Below are 25,374 nucleotides of genomic sequence, written 5' to 3' on the forward strand. Positions count from 1 at the left end.
GTAGGGTTATTCGGATCTGTCCCTCGCATATTGCACCAATGAGCCCCAAGTGGTCCTCTCTGTGAGTTCAGTTATCTGTCTTTGACATACCAGTTAGGATCAGATTCATACATGCATAGTTTGGGTCTGGCTTCTAAGATTTCATAAAAAAATAATATGGGATTATATTCCAAATACCACACTTTGTGTGGCTTGCAGTTACCTTTTGTTTTTCCAGCCAAAAAGCTGAGGCTTTAATTATTCCACTCTGTTGCACACTTCTGTGATGTCTCTTGCATTCAAGATCAAGCAGTGGGATACTGAGAGAGAAAAACTAAAATTAAGGGATTTGCCCTATTTTCAATGGTATCAGAGGCCCACTCATCAAAGAGCAAAGATGGGGGGGGTGGGTATTCCTGCACTGCCTCCCCATCTACTATTCAGCCAGAACTAGCAGGATACTGGAAATTTCACTGTCCATGATCATACCCACTCAAGATTCCAGATTGTTTTGCATTCTAGCTAGGGAATACCAGTGGCAGGGGCTGGGGTTAGGGCATGGTAAATTTACTGCTGGTTTTGTGGCATTTAGAATTATGGTCTTTTTCTCCAAACTTCCTGTTATTATTTATTTTTCAGAGTCCTCAGATAACTTATCCATGCATTCTGCCCAGATTTTATAGTTATCTTCGATGGGAAAAGCAGGGTGGGTTTTGCTCATTTTATTCCGCTGGGCAAGCATTAATAATTTAGATCTCCATTTTTTTCTATTAACAGCAATTGTTATGTTCTAAATGACACATTACGCCCAATTCCATGATATATGCGTTTTATCGGCCAGCTTGTTCCTCTGCTTAGAAACCAGGGCACACAAATCTTTCTCCATTTACCTGTGGGATCCTTAGTCATCCCATGACTATCTGATAAACTTTCAGTCAGATTACTTAGCTCCTGATTGTTTCTCTAGTTTTTCATTAAGTTTTTGGTATATAATGTCTCTTTCTTTCTGAGCTACTTGGTGACTCATAAACCTTGACATGTTCTTGTATGTCTATTATCTGATTTGGGGAGTTTCCTAATTAATAATTGATCATTACATATCAAGATAAAGAGTACCTTACTGTAATGTTTTTTTTTTTTTTTTTTTTTTTTTTTAAGTAGGACTGTTCAAGATTTCTGACTTCTGAAATCAGTTTTGGTAATGTCTTTTTTATTTTCTTGGAAATTTTCAGATTTGTGTACATTTTTCAACTTTAATGACACACATTAATAATAATATCTTATTAGCTTTTAAATCAGGCTTAATAAGAAGAATCACCTATGCTTATATTTCATAAATTAAGTGCCCAGCACTACTGGACATACTTCAGATATAATAACATATATACTTAATCCTCATGACTAAAGAGTAACAACCCATAAAGTAGGTACTGTTGATAGGATTCTCCCAATTTTAGAGTTGTGGTAACTGAAGCATAAGCCTAAGTTTATGTAGCTGATGAATTCCCAGCCCCTGATGTCTTTAACTTACCTCTTACCTATATTTGGATTAAGTCTTCTTTAATGTCTTATTTCCCTGTGTCTCAGATTCTTCTTCTTTGTGTCTCTGCTCTGTTTTGTGAAATAGCCTGATCTTATTTCTCAACCCTAGTAACCTATTAAATATCATGACTCATTATTATCGGTTTTTTTTTTTTTCCAATTTGGAGACTGGGCTTTAGTTCTGAAAGATATTTTTAAAAATGTTTCAATAGCAACTCCTTGAGGCTTGTCATTTTTATTATTAAAATTCTTCTATCTCTATTTAGTACCCTTTCAATGCTGGGGGGCAGGGTGTGCAACAGTACAGGGGCGGGGACACGTTTGTCTCAGCACCTTGTGAACGACCCTGTCTGGATGTAAGAGGCTATCTGCTTCACTTCTCACGGACTGAATAATTCAGTTTGTCAGTGTCTGGGTTCCTTCGGATCCTGATCACGGCAGGACTGAGGATTGCCTCTGCAGCATTCAGGTGGGTGGTACAGATGGACCTCCTTCATTTGTCTAGAAATAGGCAGATCTATCTTCATAATTTAGAGAAGATGTAAACCTTTCCTTCTGTGTGTTTCCTGTTCTCTCACTGTATGATAAAGAACAAGACCCATCCCTTGGGATTTCCTAGAATAAAATAGGCCTTAGGAGTAGTATCTAAGCTAAACAAGCATGCTTACGTACCTGCTGTGTTACTTCAAACAGGGAGATACAGTGTGAGAAAAAATCAGGATGCGTATTCACAGATCCTCCCAGAATCCACTATATTCACATCATTTTTTTTTGAAAGATACTTTTCTGGCCCTCTTACTGTACACCTAATATAATACAATATTAAAAGTAGCTTCTCAGGCTTTCCATTACATATTCTACATTTTGAAATATGAAATTTATTGCATTTTATTTCTTAAAAGTTTATGCTGTGGAAAATGCCCACATTGACTAAGGAACTATTCATTTGTTTGCTCTTCAGCATGAGATATAAAGCAAAATAAAAACATTAAAAGCAAGATTATGTTTTGCAACATTATGAGGCCAGTTTAAATGTTGCTGCATCATAACTGAGGACAACAGCATTTAATACTCCAGATAGTGAGTTTATCAAGCAGGATTTAATCACAAATAAATAGAAATGATAGAGGTATGGGATTTCTACAAAAGATTTGAACTTATATAATTGAAAGGTGCTGGTAAGAGTTTATGCACACCTGTAGCTTTTGCTTTTGCTTTTGGTTCTGGGTCTGGAGAGCAGGGCAGTCTTTCAGGAAGGAAAGATGGAAGGGAAATGGGAGACAAAAGGGCAAACTGGAACCCATGAAGGCCAGCTAGAACCTGTCCTGGTCTTTCCCAGCCTCAGGTTTTGATGATGCAGATGACATGCTGGAGACACTTTTGTCCAGGAGTTGCAGACAATGAAGGAGATTTGGTGGGAGCTGGAGGAGCTCTGAGCCTGGCTGTGTCCCAGGCCAACGAGGTGACCCAGCAAATCTGCAACAAGGTATGTGAACTACAGCAGCTCCTGGCTGTGCCCTACCCTGCTGAGCCTAGAAACAGTTCGGCTGCCGCCTTCCTTTTGTCTTCCAGATGTCACATGAAATGCATCTTCTGGCCCATGATGATCTAGAGAAGTAGAACTGGAAAATTGCTCTGTTCAGTTGACCCAGTAGAGGTCTACAACAGTGACTAACAGGATATACACTGGTCTATGGAATTTATTTTTTAATTGAAGTGTAATCAGATTACAATGTATTAATTTCAGGTGTACGGCATAATGTTTCAGTCATACATATACAAACTTTTTTTTTCATATTCTTTTTCACTATAGGTTACTACAAGATATTGAATATAGTTCCCTGTGCTATACAGAAGAAACTGTTTGTTTAACTATTTTATATATAGTACCTAATATTTGCAAATCTGAAACTCCCAATTTATCCCTTCTCACACCCCCTTTCCCCTGGTAACCATAAGATTGTTTACCATGTCTGTGAGTCTGTTTCTGTTTTGTAGATGAGTTCATTAGTGTCTTCTTTTTTATTTATTTATTTATTTTAGATTCTACATATGAATGATATCATATGGTATTTTTCTTTCTGTCTCTGGCTTACTTCACTTAGAATGACTATCTCCAGGTCCATCCATATTGCTGCAAATGGCATTATTTTATTCTTTTTTATGGCTGAGTAGTATTCCATTATATAAATATATCACAACTTCTTTACCCAGTTCTCTGTTGATGGACATTTAGCTTGTTTCCATGTCTTGACTATTGTATATAGTGCTGCTATGAACAATGGGGTGCATGTGTCTTTTTGGATTAAGGTTCCCTACAGATATAAGCCCAGGAATAGGACTGCTGCATCATATGGTAAGTCTATTTTCAGTTTTTTGAGGAATCTCCATACTGTTTTCCACAATGGTTGCACCGAACTAGCTTTCTGCAGTTTTTTTTGGGGGGAGGTGGGTGGGCGGGTAAGATAACTAGGTTTGTTTGTTCGTTTGTTTATTAATTTTAATGAAAGTACCGGGGATTGAACTCTGGACCTCGTGCATGCTAAGGATGTGCTCTACCACTTGAGCTCAGTTCTTCTCTGGTCTATGGAATTTTTAAAAAGAAGTTACTGTAAAAGCCCATATTTGCTCCAAAACAAACCATGAAACATGAAATACTGAAGACTAATTTTGTCAGTATATTAATGTGATGTATTACGGTCCTTGAAAAATATATTATTACATCAACAGTTATATTTAAGAAAGAAAAACATGCTGCTGAATATATTTCTGAACTATGTTAGGATTTGAGCACTTTGTGTCCACTTTGATTTTTTTTTCAATGTCTAGCTTTTATTTGCTGATAATTATTTCATGTCTTTAGATGATAATTTCAGTACAGTCATGTATAAAAATGACATTGTTGAGATATTTTTAGCGGAAATAATCATGAACTGTCTAGAGGAATCATAAAATGCGTATTTGTCCAAAGAAAGCTGACTTTATTCTACAACAGGAAACAATGATCCAAAATTTAATCAGAATTACATACCTAATGTGGTGTGAGAGTGCTTTGCAAAACCCAAATGCAAGAAACAGAATCCAGAGCTTATCTTACATTTTTTCCACACCTATTTAATGCCCATTAAGGATCATGAAACATAAAGTTCAATTGATTCAGCAATAAAATTCTATGGTGCTTTTCAAACTAATATAATGATAATGTATTATTCAGATTTTCAGTTTCATTAACACTGAAAAAAATGAGAGTAGAAGTTATATATTTTCTTCCTTGAAATATTAAAATGTTATGTAATTTCACTACACATAATAGTATTGGAATAATAAAGAAATTTAAGCCAAATTAGGATAGTATTATTTGGAATAGTATGATGTTTTGTTAATGATATAAAGCTTTGGCCAACATAATGAACTATTCTAGAAAGTCATCAAATAGAAACAAACAAAAAAAAAAACCTTTGTTTATTTTTAGGCAGTGAGGAGTCTTCAATGAATCTCTGTTTGTCTCAATATTCCTGTATACTTTGTCCAGTCTCACCTTCCTCTAGCTTTGTTAACTAGACCAGGGACCAGCAAAATTAAAAAAAAATCAGGGCCAAAGTCTTCTTATAAATTGCTGGTATGGACCTCAAGTTAAGAATATCTTGTACATTTTTAAAGGTCCTAAAAAAACTGACAATAAAATAAACAAGCCATAAAACAAAGAAGAAGATGCAAACAAGTTCATAGGTGGCCCACAGAACCAAAAATATTTGCTACCTGGCCACTCAGAGCAAGTTTGTCATTCCTTGGACTAGACAGTAAATTCTTGCACATCAAAACTTATTTGCTATTCATCTTGATAGACTTAGCCTAATACATGCTTGACACATACTGAATACTCAGTAGTTTTGTTGAATTTATGAAAACTTACTTTGTGGTCACCAGATTGGGAGAGTCGTAACAAGTCTGGAACCAACAGTATAACTGTTTAAAATGGTCTCGAGTGGCAATTCCCAGGACATTGGAGGAAGAGGAAAACAAGGACTGGTGTGGCCAAATAGCTATTGTACTAACAAAATTCATACTTCTCTTTCTTTAACGTGCTGTGTTTTGGACAGCGACTTCCTAGTTACAGACTCTAGTTCTTACCCAGACATACATAGTTGTGGACCTGCAACCAACTCTTATTTGAGCGAGCCAGAGATATCTCTTTCCCCTTCAGCAACCCAAATACAACACACATACACATGCACACAGTGGGTAAACTCTTTGTGCTTTGATCTTTTGCTGGGCCCAAGAGGTCCTAGAGCAGGTGCCTACGCACTGGTGGATGAAGCTGTCCCTAAGGCTAGGGCTGAGCTGTGTGCAGAGCTGAGTCCACAGATCTCTGGCTGCAGCGCCCTGGGGTCCCAGAGTTGGTGTTTTGGCCGACTGGTGGGTTAAGCTAGAGCTCCTGATGTCCTTCAACTGATGCTCATGAACTGGTGGATGCGTCTAGTCACAGGACTGGTGTTAAGGCTGGTCCTGGGCTAGTGCTGGCCCACTGGTGGGTGAAGCTTAATTCTCAAGGACTCTGGCTGCAGGGCCCTGGGAATCCTGGGGCCAGTGCCAGAGGACTGATACTCAAGGCCAGGTCCTAGATCCTCTGGTGGACAGGCCTACGTCTGAGTCAGCTGTGGGCTTAGGAGGTCTTCAAGCAGCAGCATTGCTGGTGGGCAGGGCTATGTCTCCAACCAGCCTGTTAGTTGTGTGGCCTGAGGCATCTCAGTACTGGTGTCTATGGGCTGGTGGGTGGGGGTGAGGCTGGATCCTTGTGCTGATAGCCTAGAGGGAAGATTCCTAAACTGTGCTTGCAAGCACCAGTGTCCTCCTGGTAGAACAGCTCCCTCAAATGACTGTCCCCAGTGTCAACGTCCCCAGGGTGAGTACCCATCCCTTCCAGCCTCTCTAGGATGCTCTCCAAGATCAGCACATGGGTCTGACCCAGGCTTCTTTTAAATGACTGCTTCTAGCCTGGGTCCCAGAGCATGTGAGATTTTGTATGCACCCCTTAAGAATGTAGTCTCTATTTCCCACAATTCCCCTGGCTTTCCCCAAAGTAAGCCCCATTGGTCTTCAAAGCCAAATGTTCTCAGGGCTTGTCTTTCCAGTGCAGGACCTCTGGGCTGGGGAGCCTGATGTGAGGCTCAGACCCCTCACTCCTTGGGGAGACCCTCTGTAATTGTAACCACCCTCCTGTTTGTGGGTCACCTACCCGGGGGTGTGGATCTTGACTATACTGCATCTCTGCCCCTCCTTCCCATCTCGTTGTTGTTCCTTCTTCCTATCTTCAGTTGTAGAAGATCTCCTTTTCTAGTCTTCCGGTATTCCTCATCAATAGTTGCTCTGTAAATAGTTGTAATTTTGGTGTGTCCCTGGGAAGAGGGGAATCCATCTCAGCCACACCCTCCTGACATGTTTTTAATTGAAGTTTCCATTTGTTAATTTTTACATCTTCTAAGGAAAGACTGAGATATATATATATATTAGCACATGTGTATTCCTGGTTCACCAAATTTTTGTATTTCATTCACTGGAGGAAGAAGTAAAATGAATGCCTATACAGTAGAAATTATATGTGGTCATCACTAAGTTTCTGCTTGTTTCCATTACTGGAAATTTAACAGTGTCAGAAAAACTTACAGAATAACGTTGGCTCCAATAATATAGTCACCTATATTTATATGAGGTAATGTGACATAAATGATGCTTGGTATATGATTTTCCTATGGGATGAGTGGAAAGGGTTATCTGAAACTGACTTCCAAATGATTTATTTCATTAAATACTTTCATAACCAGATACACTGTGTGATCCCTCTTGCTGTGGTCTCACATTCCAGGCCTTCATCCCATTGTCTGGTACCTCAGTCTGCCCTCTACATGCATTGTAAATTGAATTATATGCTTCACTTTGATATATCGTATTTGTTTCTGCACCTTTTCTATAGGATATACTTATTTTTTACACTCACTAAACTCTAAATCAAGAAAGATTCTTTCCTGAGCTAAATTTAAGCCTGAGTGATGTCCATTCAATGTCTAGGTACTGACTTGACTTGGGGGAGGAAGAGGTAAAACCAGGATACTACTGGCATGAAGTAACTGGACAGAAGAAACCTTCTATAAGGTCTTACTTACATGAGTATCTGCAGCATATATTGTCAAAAATATTTCAGGCTATTTCAGTGCAGAAAATGGACTTTTGCATGGAATTATTTTTTAAACAAACAGGAAGAGAACACTGCATTATGTGAAGTGATTATATTGAGCGAATTTTCCATCTAGTTGTCATGACAACCCTCATATTTTCCATAATGTGTAGACTATTAAGTGTGGAATTAGATGTGCTTAAAAAAGGATAGTAGCATTCAGGGAGACAGCTTCCATCAGAAATTTTTGAAGGGACCACAGGATTACTATGCTTCAACAACCAGCCTGTCACCCATATGCTATTTCTTTGGATCACAAAAGGGATGAAAAAAGCATGAAAAACATCCTCTAATATCAGGGTTCAATAATATTTTTTAAATGTCAGTTACTTTAAACATCAACAGATACTTGAGTCCTCTCTATGGAATGTGTTACGAAATGCTGAATACCTCCAGTGACTGAATTCACCACTCCTGCAGAGTACATGTGTTCTGAACATTAGAACACTCTCCTAAAATCATCCCCCTTTATCTTTCATCCATCTTTCTTTCTTTTGAACCTTGAATGACTTGTTCAAAAACTTAGATTTATCTGGCCATGGATGAGTTTTAAGCACATTGGTGATCGTGATCTATATTGTCTTCTGGTGGGAATCTGTATTGTTTCCTTAATTAGCTGAAAGCCATACTTGAAGGTAAGGTCTTACTTCTAACATGTTATTAAAATAGAGTGGTTCAGAAGGCATTTTAATGAAGAATAAAGTAAAATATTGCCCTGACTTTATATGATTAAATGTTTTGTTGTAAAAATGTCTCTGTTGTATCTTTCAAAGATTATGATCAGTCAACTCTTTTGTCCTCAGATTCTAATCATTTTAGGTTAAATAAATCCTAAACACTTGCATGGAGTTCCTGAATGTAAAACATCAACCACTTTAAAATCTTTTATGTGCAAAGAAGTTTGGATTCCACAACTGGGGAAGTTTTGGATTCTTTAGGACATTTGTAAGACAGCTTGACATCTGCCTTATAATATGTAAATTGCTGAAAAGACCAATTGGAGACAACGTCTTTTTAAATCATACTTCTGTCTGAGCAACCATTTGCAAAACTTCAACCTCAAAGCATACGGTCTCCAGCGGGCTCAATGTGTTGACTCATTTGGTGTGTCTGGGAACTAATTCATATCTACATGGAATTACAGACTCATTATTCTTTTGTGACAGTTCACACTCCAGAAGACAAAGCTGTGTCCTGGCACAAGGTGAATGAAATTGCTGCCTAGTCAAAACAAGCCCGAGTACATGGCAGGAAACAGACACTGCTCATGAGCAATACATCACAGCACATACTTGCTGTTAAACCCTGAAAGAAAATCTTTTCCAGTGTACTTTAATAGCGCCATTAGACACACAGAAGATAGAGATGAATTTTAATGCATTAATTTATGGCCAAAGTTGTTGCCAGAAAATGTAAGCCATCACAGGGAAAACACCAGGACCAAGATTCCGTCCTCAGTCTCTTGCAAGCAAGTGACACCCTGTCGAGATTCTGTCCTAAGCTTCCAACAAGCAAACCTGCTTCTTGGTTTTGATGAACTAAGTTTCCATGTTCGTCAAGTGACGTAGCAGTTTCACCCAAATCAGTTAAAATGTTAACTGTGCTATGTGTAGTTTTTTTTCCTAAATACTATATTTTTCATAAATAATGTGACAGTTAATCTTATTTGGCATATCTGAACCAGTTAATTTTGTTGATTTGTGTACAGAGTTACTGAGGTCAAAGTTCTGATTTCAAGCTCTGCGGGAGGCCAGTTAGCTTCACACAGTGTCCAAAGGTAGTAAACTGCCTTTGGCTATGGTCCTGAGCATTATGTCTCAAATGTGTGCTCTTGATCAAAATGGAAACTACATGAAGTTCAAACCATCACCACTTACGGAAAAGAAAATTTGTGGTACAGTTTCCTATCCGGGCTGGGCCATCTGTATAATTTTGAGAGTGTATTTTTCAGGTATTTTCTTTAAAAGAAGTATTTTATTCATTTTTATTTCATTATCTTGATGTTCCAGTTTATCTTATTAAAGAATAATAAATGTGTGATATAACATTGTAGTGTGATATAATATTTGTAATCTAATTGATAATTCTAAAAATATTTATTAATGTAAAACACTAACATTTTATTAACTTTTTAGATAAGTATTTGTGAGAGTTCTTGGATTATGTAACCTATATAGACACAATAAATGATTTTTAACATGTTCAGGCATCTTTTCTCTCAAACATAAACAACTGCTTCATCTTCAAGAAACAGAGCCATTGTGTTTATCTTTTGAGTCAAGAAGTCATCCAAAGAATTTAAATGTTAACTATGCCTAAATTGTATCCTCTTTCAATTTTCTTGTATAAAATATGCATTCAAGAAGCCTCTTATTTCATGAATATTAAAGTAGAATTTTATACTTATATCCTCCCATAAAAAGAAGGCTATATGTAGAAGTGTGTTTTGGTCATCAAATCCTCCATTAGAAGATCAGGTTGCTTCCTTTCCTTTTTTTTTTTGTAATTTTTTTCTTCCAGTTTTATTGAGATGTAATTGTCATGTAGCACTGCATATTTTATTTTTGTTTAGGGGAGGTAATTAGATTTTTTTTTAATGGAAGTTCTGGGGATTGAACCCAGACCTCATGTTTGCTAGGGGTGTGCTCTACCACTGAGCTGTACCTTCCTCACTACAGTGTTTACTTTTCATACTACTACTTATTCTTAAAATATTATAAATTCTTCGTTAGTATTATATACAAACTGATTTGTAAATGTTGCATTAAAAAGTTATCAGAATATGCCTAACAAGGCAATATTAAATACAATGAAGACTTCCATCCTTTTCTATTTTTCAAATTTTATATAAACTGTAAATTCCACAGGCTGACTCAGTGAATCATTAAATTTTGTACTATGACCTCTCTGGATAATCACGACATCTGTCAAAAACACATTATGTTTCACTTAGAGTGATGATCTCCAGATCCATCCATGTTGCTGCAAATGGCATTGTTTTATTATTTTTTATGGCTGAGTAGTATTCCATTGTGTGTGTGTGTGTGTGTGTGTGTGTGTGTGTGTGTGTGTGTATCACTATTTCTTTATCCAGTCATCTGTCAATGGACATTTAGGTTGTTTCCATGTTTTGGCTCTTGTATATAGTGCTGCTATGAACATAGAGATTGTCATTCTAAGTGAAGTAAGACAGAAAAAGAAAAATACCATATGACATCACTTATAAGTGGAATCTAAGAAAAGGAAAAAGAGGATACTAATGAACTCATCTACAAAACAGAAACAGACTCACAGACATAGTAAACAATCTCATGGTTAATGGGGGAAAGCGGGTGGGAAGGGATAAATTTGTGAGTTTGAGATTTGTAAATGTTAGCCACTATATATAAAAATAGATTTAAAAAAACAAGTTTCTTCTGTATAGCACAGGGAACTATATTTAATATGTTATAATAACCTTTAATGAAAAAGAATATGAAAACAGACATATGTATATATATGCATGACTGGGACATTATGCTGTACAACAGAAACTGACACATTGTAACTGACTATACTTCAATAAGAAAAAAAAGCACATTATGTTTGACCTTTTAGGTATGGAAAATGTTCTACCGCCTCCTCCAAATTAAAACTAAAAAAAAGAAAAAAGGAAGAAAAAATAGCTGAGTGCTTTCTATTTATTTTCTGATTTTGTTCTCAAGCCTACATAATGGATTTGGGGATCTAAGTGCTTCCTTTTCTTGATTTATGAACAAAATTCTCTATGATTCAAGAGCAAGGAGATTGAATAGAACGGCCAATCAACTAGGAAACATCAAGTAATGATCATAATCATAATAGCAATAGTATCGAATAGTTAGTCCTTGATTGTTCCCTAATTGGCTGTTCAAACTGGAACAGAATGTATCAGGTAGATTATGTTAAATTACATAAACCTGACATGCATAAACCTAGGGGTAAGAAGAAAGAGCCCACATTTCAGCGGCTTGGAACTGTGATGGTACACTGCAGTCTCACTTAGAAGCTGGCTTTAGCCTGGAGAACTAACTCAGCCAGCCTCCTTCAAGTGTGGCCTCAGCACATCAGACCCCATGATCTTTAGGAGCCACTGTAACAAAGGAGCTTCCATGTTTATATGAAAGTAACCAGACTACCTCCCAGATGGAGTCCCTTATGCTAAGACCCTTGTTTAGCTAACCAAGACTTAACTAAGTTTCTATGTCCTGCTTTTCCCGAGGTGAAGGAAGGCCTAGGTCAGCCATTCAGTGTTTTCCTGTTCACCACCTAACTATGCTCAAAGACTTCCCTCTTCTCCAATAAGGAAGCCTCCTGCTTTAAACAGCAGCAATTGCCTAGTGTAACTTCCTTGTTCCTGCTTACTTTGGTCTTTAAAAATCTCTCACCCCATACAAGTTTTTAGAGCTCCTTTCTATCTGCTAGATTGGATGTTGCCCAATTCATGAATCCTTGAATAAAAGCCTACGAGGTTGGTAAATTGTCTGTGGAAATGTTTCCTTTCACAATGATTAAGGTGCTGGCAATTACAATGTTGAATTTCATCCAAGCTCTGTGATCCTAGAAACTATCTACAGCTGAAGAAACCTCTTATTTCTTGTGTTCCAGAAGACAATTTACTGCAAAGAAATATCCTTTGCATGTGATTTAGGTAAGATTCATAGATGTCCCTTGTTTATGACATGGACCCTCCAAATTCCCATTCTTTACCTCATAAATGAGTAGCTGAACTGTTTGTCCCCACTGATCAACTGAAATGCAATGCTTGTTAAACGAACTTGAGTTAAGATTCTCCTCTCCCTCCAGGCTCCAGAACTTGGACTGTCTTCAGCCCGGGCCAAGGTTCAGCCCCTCCTTAAATCCACACAGACAGGACCTCAGAATAAAGCGGTCTCTGTTCTGCTATCTTACCTTGTAGCTTCTTGACCCCATCTCTCCACACCCTCTTCCTGTTTCCTCTTCCCTGTAAAAGGAAAAGAATCCTTTTTGCCTAGCCGTTGAGTTACTTGAGTCTCTTAGGGTCTAAATGCTTTTCTTGTTGCATTATTTCTCCTTCCCTGATTGCCATGGCCCCTTCTGCCCCCTTGCGTCATCCTCTCTTACTAAGTCTCTCCTTACTGAACCTAGACTTGCTTTTTTATTTGACAGCTTCTCTTAAGACTTGGCATATTTCCTGATACCATTTGCAGCAACATGGATGGACTTAGAGATTATCATACTAAGTGAAATAAGTCAGGAAAAGAAAGACAATATTGGGTATACATGGAATCTAAAAAAAAAAAAAGATACAAATGAACTTATTTACAAATCAGAAACAGACTCACAGACATAGAAAACAAACTTACTACTACCACTGGGAAAAGGTATGGGAAGGGATAAATCAGGAGTTCAAGATTTGTAGATACAAACTACTACATATAAAAATAGATAAACAATAAAGTCCTACTGTATAGCACAGGGAACAACATTCAATATCTTATAAAAACCTATAATGGAAAAGAACTTGAAAAAGAATAGATTTATATGTGTGTGTGTGTGTGTGTGTGTAACTGAATCACTATGCTGTACACCTGAAAAATAACACAACATTGTAAATCAACTATACTTCAATTAAAAAAAAGAAGAAATGACATATTTCAATTCTGCTCATGTTTCATTGGACAAAGCAATTCACTTGGCCATGCTTGATCTCAAGGTCAAGAAGATGCTCTTTCTAACAGACCAACTGTTACTTCCTTTATGGCATTCACAACAAAATGTGGGAACAAATTCTCTACTTAAGAAGAGATGAAACACCCTTTCATTGTGATTCTCACAAAACTGTAACAATGTCTGAAACAAAAATTTAAAGTTGGCTTTTGGTCACAAGACTTCTGTTCTCTCTAACGTCACAGTATTATTGTAAGCTTTATTTACAGTTACTTTGGTTTTCTTTCAAGTTTGACATTGTATTATGCTACTCAACATAATATCATAGTACTTTAAATTTAAAATTTTAGATGCCGTATTGAATGTAACTTAAAATTTTTCTTTCATAAGGTAAATGACTACTATTCATCCCAATAATGATTTACAAGTAGTAACTAAATGAAAGCTTAAGATGATGTCACTTTATCATTATTTGTTTCAAGAGTCACAAAAGTGCTTATATTCTAAATGCAATAGTTTAGGTCAGGGGTTGGCAAACTACAGTCTGTGGGCCAAATTTGATCTGATGTTTTTTTACAGCCTAAAAGCTAAAACATTTTTGTAATGTATTTATATATTTTTTATTTTTTGTATATATATTTTTATTGAAGTATAGTCAGTTCACAATGCTGTATCAATTTCTGGTATATAGCATAATGCTCCAGTCGTACATGAATACACATATATTTGTTTCCATATTCTTTTTCACCATAAGTTACTATAAGGTATTGAATGTAGTTCCCCATGCAATACAGTATAAACTTGTTGTTTATCTATTTTACATATAGTATGTAATATTTGCAAATCTTGAACTCCCATTTGATCCTTTCACACCCCCTTCCCTCCCTGGTAACCATAAGTTTGTTTTCTATGTCTGTGAGTCTGTTTCTGGTTTGTAAATAAGTTCATTTGTGTCTTCTTTTTTTTTTAGATTCCATATATAAATGATATTATATGGTCTTGCTCTTTCTCTTTCTGTCTTACTTCACTTATAATGACAATCTCCAGGTCCAGCCATGTTGCTGCAAATGGCATTATTTTGTTATTTTTTATGGCTGAATAGTATTCCATTGTATAAATATACCACAGCTTCTTTATCCAGTCATCTGTTAATGGACATTTAGGTTGTTTCCATGTCTTAGCTATTGTATATAGTGCTGCTATGAACATTGGGGTGCATGTATCTTTTTGAATTAAGGTTCCCTCTAGATATACACCCAGGAGTGGGATTGCTGGATCATATGGTAAGTCTAGTTTTAGTATTTTGAAGAATCTCTATACTGTTTTCCATAATGGCTGCACCAAACTACATTTCCACCAGCAGTGTAGGAGGGTTCCCTTATATTTTAAAGTGTTGTAAACCAATAACCAAAGGAAAAATTAAAGAATAAATCTTATGTAACATACAAGCCAAAAAAAAAATTACTATTTGGAAAACAGTTTTGCTAACCCCTGAATTAGATTCTTCTATGTCAGAGTCATGAATGAGATTAAGCCAGTAATTCATTTGAATTTATTTTTATATTTTATGAAAAATGCATTTTCTAAAAGAATAGATATTATATTTACATTACCTGTCATTCCTAAAATGTTTGGATTAACTCATTCTTAGATTTTAATTCTATGTAAATGTCATACATTATCCATGACCTTGATTATATGAGTTATTTAAATTGCTAGTAGAAATATATGAGAACAGTGAATACATTTATCATTTAATTTTTTAATGTAAATGCTAGGGTATTTTGAGCAAAATATACTAAGTGAAGACAGATGAATTTCATACGTTTTGAAACTTTATTTCAAAGCACCTCTGTCTCACCAGTAAACCTTACTGAGAACAGGAGGTAAACAAACTTGTTGTATCTCAAGTGTAATACGTTTTGCCAAGGCTCAATTATGCCACTAGATGGAGCATTCAGCACTACGGAGAGCTCTTGAATTGAACTCATGGTTTGTTTTTTGGTGTGTTTTAATTTTAAAGGGAAAAGATGTGAAAAGTGTGATGAAAAGAACATTTCCCCATATTTTTATTGACAAAGTCATCCCAATAATACGTGATTATTTTGCAGTTAATTATTTTTCAGATTACCAAAAGTGATGTGCAAGACGGAAGATAGCAGACATTGTCGAAAGAAAAATGGCAGTGATGCTGTAAACTGACTTTTCAGGGGTAGTCTTCATTTCCTCTGATTTGATCCCTGTTCCAATATAAATGCGTGTTTGTGAGGGTTTTGAGAGCAAAGTAATGCTGCTACTATCAACATTAGAAAGTGGCATTTTTTAACAAAGATAATAGCGTCTATAAGGTGGGACTCATGAGAGGGGAACAAAGAAAGAAGAAAAAGAGAGACAGCAGTATATCAGTGAAAAGGAAGCGGCAGTGATTATTCACTGTCACTGCAGGGCTCTGAAAATAAGATACTGTATGTAGCACAGAGTTCTTTCCATCCTGGGCCTGAACAGGACAATCATAGCAGCTGGGAGGCCCTGGAGGGTCAAAAGCATATTGTGCATCATTCATGAGTCTCCATGTTTAACCCATTGTCTTCATCCTGAGCAACAACATCTATGTTTAGGAGGACAGACAGGAATCGAGTATCTGAAAGCTGGCTTGTGTCCAGGTTAACTTAATCCATCTCCAAACTTATGCTCCACCATTTAGCCCCGTTCCGAGGTGCAGCTGTTCGAAGGAGGTTGGAAGCAATTTCGCCACGTGATGCAGACGTCAGTGAAAAGCTGAGTATGAGTAGAATGGAAAAAACATCAGAGGAGTGTAGCTGCTGTGTTGATCAGCATTGCCCAGATTCTGATGGATCCAGTGGACAGAGGCTCAGCTCGTTGGCCTGGGAGGTGAAGTTCAGACCTACTGATGACCAAAGACACGCATGTAAATGAAGGGAAGCATTTAAAGTAGAGCAAGAATTCGATTTTTCTTTTTATCCTCCCTGGATAAAAGCCAGGAAAATTCTGAATGAAGACTTTCAGCAAGGCAGGATGCAAAGCTACCAAGTGGGAAAATGATTACGAATGGCAGCTGATGTGGAAAAGCACTAACCAGAAAGGATTTCCAGTTTCAGGACTGTATTCTATGATAACACAACTCCACCCAAATCAAGTAGCTTTCCAAACCGAAGGATGGTAATTGTCTCAACATTTATTTGTGAATTTAAAAATAACATTTAGAAGCAATGTTCCTTACACAAATATTTCCTTTCCAGGGTTCACTGAAAAATATTACTTTAACATAAACTGTATATATGGTATATGGTATATAGTAGGCATTTATAATAAGACAGTTATTTGGGGAATAATTATATTTAGGTAAATATAATTATTTCTTTTTTGAGCTTTGAGATCTAGTGTATGGTTTTCATCTCTCAAGTATTAAAACTATATTCAAATTTTACAAATGTTCTCAGCTGCTTTGCAGGACAGCTTTATAACGGACTCATTTCTAACCTTGGGAGGACCATTACTTTTTTCTTTTAAACTTGATGTGGGCCAACTATCATGAGAAAATGGTGATAGATAAAGAAAAAAAAAATTGTTGAATCTTAAAAGTGCATGAATAGTAAAAATCATTTAGGAAAAGGCCTATATGACTATAGAGTATAGAAAAATAGATATAGTCCCTAAACACGAACATCATGCTCTAAAAAAAAAATCTCAGCACTGAGAGCTTACCTTTTCTGTCACTTGGCACTTACAGCGTTGATCTGGTGAGGATGAGAAAGAAAAAAATCAACTGATCGGATTGTAACCAAATGACCTTGTCAGAGATAAAACTCATCGCTTTGCTGGGATGAGATAATTTAATTTAGAAATTAGCATAAGTGATTTAATAGAAAAAGTTCTTGGCTATAAAGCTCAGATTGGACGTACTGGGAAAAGCAAGTATTTGGAAGGCCTTAGTTACAGTTATGAGTTCCTTCCTGGCTACTTGGTATATGTAATTTACCTCAGCCCCTGAGCTCTCACTTTTTCATGTAAAATCGAGTTAATGATGTCATGGCATGTGTTTACGAGAATGGTATGATTTGGGTTACTTTAAGTCTTTCATTATTAGTAGAAATAGTAGTGAAGGTTAATATTTTTATTTTGAAGATATATTTTTAGCATTCTGTATGTTTTGTTTCATTATACTTTTGGCTAACAAAATGCAAATATTCTAGAAACTATGATAGGTATAGAGATAAGAATTCTGAGGTTTAGCTTCAGTTGCCAAATACATATGTGCAAATATGCTCATAAAAGGCAAAGCCAAATGCAACACAGTCCGCCTTGTTTTCCTTCCAAACACAGGGCCCATATTTATTATGTGTTCCTGCAATATATAGAAGCAGAATGGGCCTCTAGGTATTATTTCAAAGAAGTCTAAAAGTAGACCCAAAACATACAGGTTTCCAATTATAAGTCTAAAAATCCATTCGCCTACTCATTCATCCACTTGATATATTAATTCTGGAGCTCTTTTTGTGACTTTCAAATATGAATTGATCAACCCTATTTTTACATTCCCTCACCTTTATTGGTTCTCATCAAAACATTACTTAATCTATACATACAAAGGCAAAGTGAAATAGGTAACTGGTGTGATCGTCTAGACTGACTTGGGAGCATTAATAAAGCCACAAACAGTTCTTTGTCCTAGATAATGGATATTGTTACTAATACATCTGACATAACTAAACAACTAATGGACTCTTTAGTTTATCTCTTCAAATTTAGAAAATTTTCTATTTGAAAGCATCACTGAGCGTTGTCATTCAGAAACCAACATAATACATTCTACCAGATTAAGACTCTTACAAAAGTATATTATTGACTTCCTTGACATAATTGCCTCTTTATAGCCATTACAATCATTCATGTAAATACGTATTTGGGGAGGCATCAAAAGCAGATTATTTACCCAGTGAAGCATGACAGCTCCAGAGGATCGACTGCGTTCATTGCTGTAATTGTCACCCAAAACTGTTAATTCACAAGGACTGCTATCAGCTTTTACATTTCAATACTCATCATCCCCCTCATTATATCAAAGAGAAGTAAATTCTGTATGGAGCTCAATCTGAGACTTATTTTGAAAAGGTTAATATAAGAGGAACCAAATTAATCAGTAATGACATTTTCAAAAGAACATACTAACTTACATACTTTTCTTTTAAGAAATAAGAGCAAATATTTAACTTTACTGGTCAGGATGCAGTTAATATCTCATTTTGGAAAAAGAACATGTAATTTGGAATAAGCGCTTTCACATATCTTCTAGTTAATGCTTCTGTGATTCAGGCTCAAAAAAATAAACGCAGCATTTAGGGAGTTCTCAGATGCGTGACGTCACTGAATTCCGGCCACATGCGCGGCTCGCTTTGTGAGCTAGAATGTTGAGTGACTCTTCTTTCTTCTTTCGCTCTATAGAAAAGGTTAAAGGATATGGGATGATTTTAAAGGATGGACTGGGTAATTTGTCTTTAAAAACGACAGAATTGTTTTTTGTTCATTTCCTGGCTTGCTTGCCTGTGTTCTTATCTGTGTGGGGTAATTAAGGGAAAAAGTACTCTAGGGTTAGGTGACAGAGATAAACAGATAATAGGTAGGTAGGTAGGCAGATAAATGGATGGATGGATGGATGGATGGACAGACAGACAGACGACAGCTAGCTTCATACACTAGTTGTAGTGCCCTGCTTCTTCCTGTAATGAGTAGACAAATGTACCGTTAGCTGTCGAGAACGTGTACGGAAGAAGGAAACTCGTTCTTTTCAAAATTAATGTTTTAACTGCTAAAATCAAAATCTGAATTCAGTATTTAATTTCATATTATAATTTCCAGCTTTTTGCCGAACAGTTTATCTAGGATTCATGAAAGCTTCCTACCTCTCTACCCCTTGACAACGGGCATTTATGCATCACCAGTTGGACCCGCTGGTGGGATGAGTCCACTTTAAAGGATGGGCACTCATGTTCCCTTTCCCTCTATCAGATCCATCTGCTCCTGGCAGCAGCTAAAACCCCTAAATCCTGGCAAAAGTGCTGAGTATCCTATTTTGAGTATCACTGCATCAACCCACTGTTAGTCACAATTCTTCTTGGGGCTTATTATTCCAATATGCAGAGATGATAGAATTTTCTTTCAAACTCCAAACATTTTGAGAGCATTAGTAATACAAAATGCATAAAACATTCTAAAATTCCTAGAAAAGCTATTCAGTACAAACTGTTCATTTAAGTTTTGCAGACATTGAAAATGCTCCTTGGCATGAGTGTAAGGCACGGTTTAATATTAATTACATAGTCTGACTGCTTTGAGAGGTCTTGGTTGCATCGTAATACAATATCAGAAGTGAAAGGACTTTGCAAACTAAAGTTTTATTCAAGTATTAATGGCAGTAGCATTGTAAAAAATATTTTTTCACTATGGCAGTACTTCCGTGTCTTTTTTTAAGCTAAAAATAATTGGAGGAGATTCACAGACTGTGTCCATCTATTCAATTTAACCAATGCCAATTATATTTTATCAAAAGTCTAAAGTGATTTATTTCTTACTCATTTGTTAAACTATACTACTGGGAGGAAAGTATAAGCTTGATTTATATTCAACTATAAGCATTTTTAAATAAATGTACAGAATATCTATACAGTAAAATAAATATACTAAGGCAATAAACTTTACCTTTAATACATGGGTAGTTTAATACACAGATGGTTATGTCCATGTATTAAAGGCAAAATTACATGTCTTAGTAGATATATGTGCATTTTTGCAAATTTCGGTTGCTCTGATTATATAGCTCTTTTGTTCAGGTTTTGCTTCGGTCCTGGGAATTCACAGTGCTTGTCTGCAAAATAGAAGACTTCTTCCTTTTATGCTTTGTTAATTTCAGCATGACTTGATTTTCTGTCCAAGAGATGTTATGGGCCTAAAACCTATGGAATGTTGGAGCAGGCTTGTACTCTTCTGTGGGAACTCATGGTACACTTCTCTTCCCAAGTCTGTGGGCAGTGACATCTTTTTGGAAGCTTGAAATCAACAATGGGGGACATTTACCACACAGAGAATGGCAAATGCTACAAATCAGAATTTGTTCCCTAAAGACGCTGACTTCTAGCTACAGCACTGCCTACAACTGCAGTGCACAGGAAACATGTCCCCAACATTTCAGGTACATACGGAGCCACCTGCAAAACCACGTGATGTATTTTCATTGGTAAATGAATTCTGTAAAATACACGTTTACCTGATGGATACTGTGTGGAAAGAAAGGTGGAGCAGCATATAAAGGTATGTCAAGACTTCAGTAGGAAATATAGAGGTTTACTTAAGTTTTCTCTACGGGAAGTTAGTGTATTTTCTTACCAGTAATTTCTGAAGACAAGTGTTAATACTGTGCATGCAAATTTGTTGACACTGTCCTCTCCCATATATTCTGATGTGAGAAACTTCATGCGGTCTAACAGGAGGGCGACAGAAAGAGATCTTCCTTCCATGAAAGCTACTGCTCTTAAATTCCACCATGCCTGTCTGCCTACCAAGTATGGTCAAACTCAGTGTATTCAAACTAAAAAAAAAAAAAGACATCTTGGCTTTGTAATATCCACCCTTAATCCCATGATCTGGTCCAGAAACAGGTTTCCTAACACTGCAGGCCTCTGTGTCTTACCCTCAAGTTCTAATCACTAGCCGGATGAAAGCTAACCTGTGAACATTATCTCATTGGAAATTTCAAGGGAGTCACTGATAAAATGAAATCTAATTTTGCCAGTTTTCTGTTTGGAGTCTTTCCAAAACTTTACTGTCTGTGGCTTGTAGGTAAGACCATCGTTGACCGGCTCCTGCTTGTTTCCTAGGTATATTCCAGTTACTTCCTCAGGTTGTGCTCTATTTATCAACCATGAACTAACAATCACATGTTCTTCAGCTTGATTTTTTCTCTCCGAACACACCTTATCCCATCTCTATGCTCCCTCATTGGGATAAGTCCTGCATCAGTGAATCTGAATGTGGTGGCTTCCTAGATGCTCAATCACTGGCAGCCAATCCTTACTTCCATCTGAAAAGGCTTTGAATTTTTAATCTGTGTTGGTCATCATCTGTGAAATCTTTAAGGGCAGAAGTCAGATACTCAATTTTATGAACCAGTATCCAGCGTGCTGTACTGTTACACAGATGTTTGCTCGTGAACAAATACATTTGCCATACTATTTTTACAAGTACCTTGGAATATAATAGTAACAACTAATTCCTTTGTCTATTTCAGGTGAAACATGAGTCATCTGGGAGATCTATGCTAAGACCAAGGACAGACAGTGAGATATTTCTTTCAAACAACTCAGATTGGAGAAGTGGAAAATTGGAAAGATAGCAGAAGGCAGATTTGCTCAAGCTCATAAGGCCTTCTGTGTTAGCAAACGGTGAATGTTCCAAGAGCATCAACCATTCTTTTTTTAAATTGAAATATAATGGTGTATAAGATTATCTTTTTTTGACAATTTTTAACTTAAAAATTTATTTTTTGGGGGGGGAGGTAATTAGGCTTACTTATTTATTTATTTTTAGAGGGATACTGGGGATTGAACCCAGGACTTGCGCATGCTAAGCACATGCATCACCCTACCACTTGAGCTATCCTCTCCCCCAAGGTGATCTTAGTTTCAGGTGAACTACACAGTGATTCAATACTTACATACATTGTGATATGATCACCACAGTAAATCTAGTCATCATCTGCACCCATACAATGTTATTAAAGTACGGTTGGTCTTGCGCTGTATGTTACATATCTGTCACTTATTTATTTTACAAATGGAAATTTGTACCCTTAAACCTCTTTGCTTACTTAGCCCAATCCGTCATCTCCCTCCCCTGTCTTCTGTATCTGTGAATCTGATTTCATTTTGCTTTGTTTGTGTGTTTGTGTGTTTGTTTTATTTTTTAGGTTCCATATATAAGTGAGATCATTGGTATATGTCTTTCTCTTTCTGACTTACTTCACTCAGCATAATACCTTCTAGATCCATCCATGTTATCACAAATGGCAAGATTTCTTTATTTTTATGACTAAGTAATATTCCTCTGTGTGTGTGTGTGTGTGTGTGTGTGTGTCAGAGGGAGAGAGAGGGAGAGACATCTTTTATCCGTGTACATTTAGGTTGCTTCTGTATCTTGATTGTTGTAAAATGCTACAATGAACATTGGGGTGTATATATCTTTTTGAAGTATTGTTTTGATACAGTGAATGCCCAGAAATGAAATTCCTGGATCATATGGTAGTTCTAGTTTTAATTGTTTGAGGAACTTGCATACTGTGTTCAGTAGTGGCTGCACCAACTTACAATCCCACCAACGTGCACAAGGGTTGCCTGTTCTCCACTTCCTTGCCAACACTTGTTATTTGTTGCCTTTTGGATGATAGCCATCTGACAGGTATGAGGTGATACCTCATTGTGGTTTGGATTTACATTTCCCTGATGATTATTGATGTTGAGCAGCTTTTCATGTGCCTGCTGACCATCTGTGTGTCTTCTTTAGAAAAATGTCTGTTCAGGCCCTCTGCTTATTTTGTGATCAGGGTATTTGACTTTTGAGTTGTATAAATTCTTTGTATTTTTTTGGATAATAACTCCTTATGTGATATATTATTTGCAAATATTTCCTCCCATTCGGTAGGCTGCCTTAGTTTTGTTGATAGTTTCCCTCACTGTGCAAAAGCTTTTTAGTTTGGTGTAGCCCCATTTGTTTAGTTTTGCTTTTTTTCCCTTGCCTGAGGAGATGGATCCAAAAAAACACCACTAAGACCCATGCCAAAGATCATACTGCCTATGTTTTCTTCTAGTAGGTTTATGTTTCAGGTCTTACATTCAAATCTTTAATTCATTTTGAGGTTATTTTTGTCTGTGATGTGAGAAAGTGGTCCGGTTTCATTCTCTGGCTTTTGTAACTGTCCAGTTTTCCTGACGTCATTTGATGAAGAAGCTGTCTTTTACCCACTGTATATTCTTTCCTCCTTTGTCATGGATTAGTTGACTGTAAGTGCATGGGTTTATTTCTGGGCTCTCCATTCTGTTTCATTGATCTATGTATTTCTGTGATAGGACCATGCTGTTTTGATTATGTAGCTTTGTAGTAGAGTCTGAAGTCAGGGAGTGTGTAAACTCCAGTTTTTTGTTTTTGTTTTTGTTTTCGTTGTTTTCAAGATTGCCTTAGCTATTTTGGGGTCTTATTGTTTTGTATAAATTTGGGGTTTCTTTGTTTTAGTTCAGTGAAAAATTCCATTGGTATTTTAATAGGGTTTGCATTGGCTCTGTAGATTGCCTTGGGTGGTATAGTTATTTTAAAAATATTAATTCTTTCAGTCCATGAGCACAATATATCTTTCCATTCATTTGCATCATCTTCAGTTTCTTTCATCAATGTGTCATGGTTTTCAGAGTATAGATATTTTACCTCCATGGTTATGTTAATTCTTAGTTTTTTTTTTTTAATGCCATTGTAAATTGTTTTTTTTTTTAATTTTTTTCTTTCTGATAGTTTATTATTAGTGTATGGAAACACAATTTGTGTGTAGTAATTTTGTATCCTGCAACTTTACTGAATTCATTAATTCTAATAGTATTTTGGTGGAGTCTTTAACATTTTCTAGGTATGGTATTATGTCATCTACAAAGAGTGACAGTTTTACTTCTTCCTTTCCAATTCGGATGCCTAATATTTCTTTTTTTCATCTGATTGTTGTGGCTAGGAATCCCAATACTATGCTGAATAAAAGTGGCAAGAGTAGGCATATTGTCTTGTCCCTGATTTTAGACATCCTGCTTTCAGCTTTTCAACATTGATTATGCTAGCTGTGAGTTTGTGCTTTATTGTCCTTTATAATATGGACTTTATTATGCTGAGGTATGTTCCCTCTATACACACTTTGTGGAGATATCAAACATTCTTATTTGAAAACTCCAGGGCCATATTTAATACATTCATTATACTCATTTTTTTCAATTTATCTGCTCCTTTTTATTAGTATGTATAATCGATATTTTGATTTCATGATGATCTATTTTTAGAAATTGCAAATTCTTTTTTTTTTAATTGAAGTATACTCAGTTACAATGCATCAATTTCTGGTGTAGAGCATAATGTCCCAGTCATGCATATATATACATATATTCATTTTCATGTTCTTTTTCTTTAAAGGTTATTACACGATATTGAATATAGTTCCCTATGTCATGCAGAAGAAATTTATCTTTTAATCTATTTCTATATATAGTGGTTAACATTTACAAATCTCAAACTCTCAAATTTATCCCTTCCCATCCCCTTCTCTCCGGTAACCATAAGATTGTTTACTATGTCTGCGAGTCTGTTTCTGTTTGGTAGATGATTTTATTAGTGTCCTCTTTTTTTTTCTTTCCTTCTTACTTTTTTTTTTTTTTAGATTCCACATATGAGTAATATCATATGGTATTTTTCTTTTTTTCTTTCTGGCTTACTTCACTTAGAATGACGATCTCTAGGTCCATCCATGTTGCTGCAAATGGCATTATTTTATCCTTTTTATTTTATCACTGAGTAGTATTTCATTGTATAAACATACCACAACTTATTTAAATATACCACAGGCTGCACCTTATTCCTTCTACATCATCTTTTAAAATGCCTAAATTATCATATATGAGTCAAAGAATACTAAATATATTAAATCCATGGAAAGTTTCATATTTTTAAATTTTCCTTGAGCTTTGAAAATCAGGTTAGAAATTTCCTTATAAGAAGCAAAAGTTACATTCAGAAGCCTCCTTCTTATGAAAGTGAATAATAAATTATTGTAGGCAGCACAGGGATATCTTTCCTGCCTGTCTTCCCAATGCACATAGACTCTAATAAAACAGGACAGAAAAATCTGACCAAAACTG

The sequence above is a fragment of the Camelus bactrianus genome, chromosome 8 (genome assembly GCF_048773025.1).
Source record: "Camelus bactrianus isolate YW-2024 breed Bactrian camel chromosome 8, ASM4877302v1, whole genome shotgun sequence".
NCBI classification, from domain to species: domain Eukaryota; kingdom Metazoa; phylum Chordata; class Mammalia; order Artiodactyla; family Camelidae; genus Camelus; species Camelus bactrianus.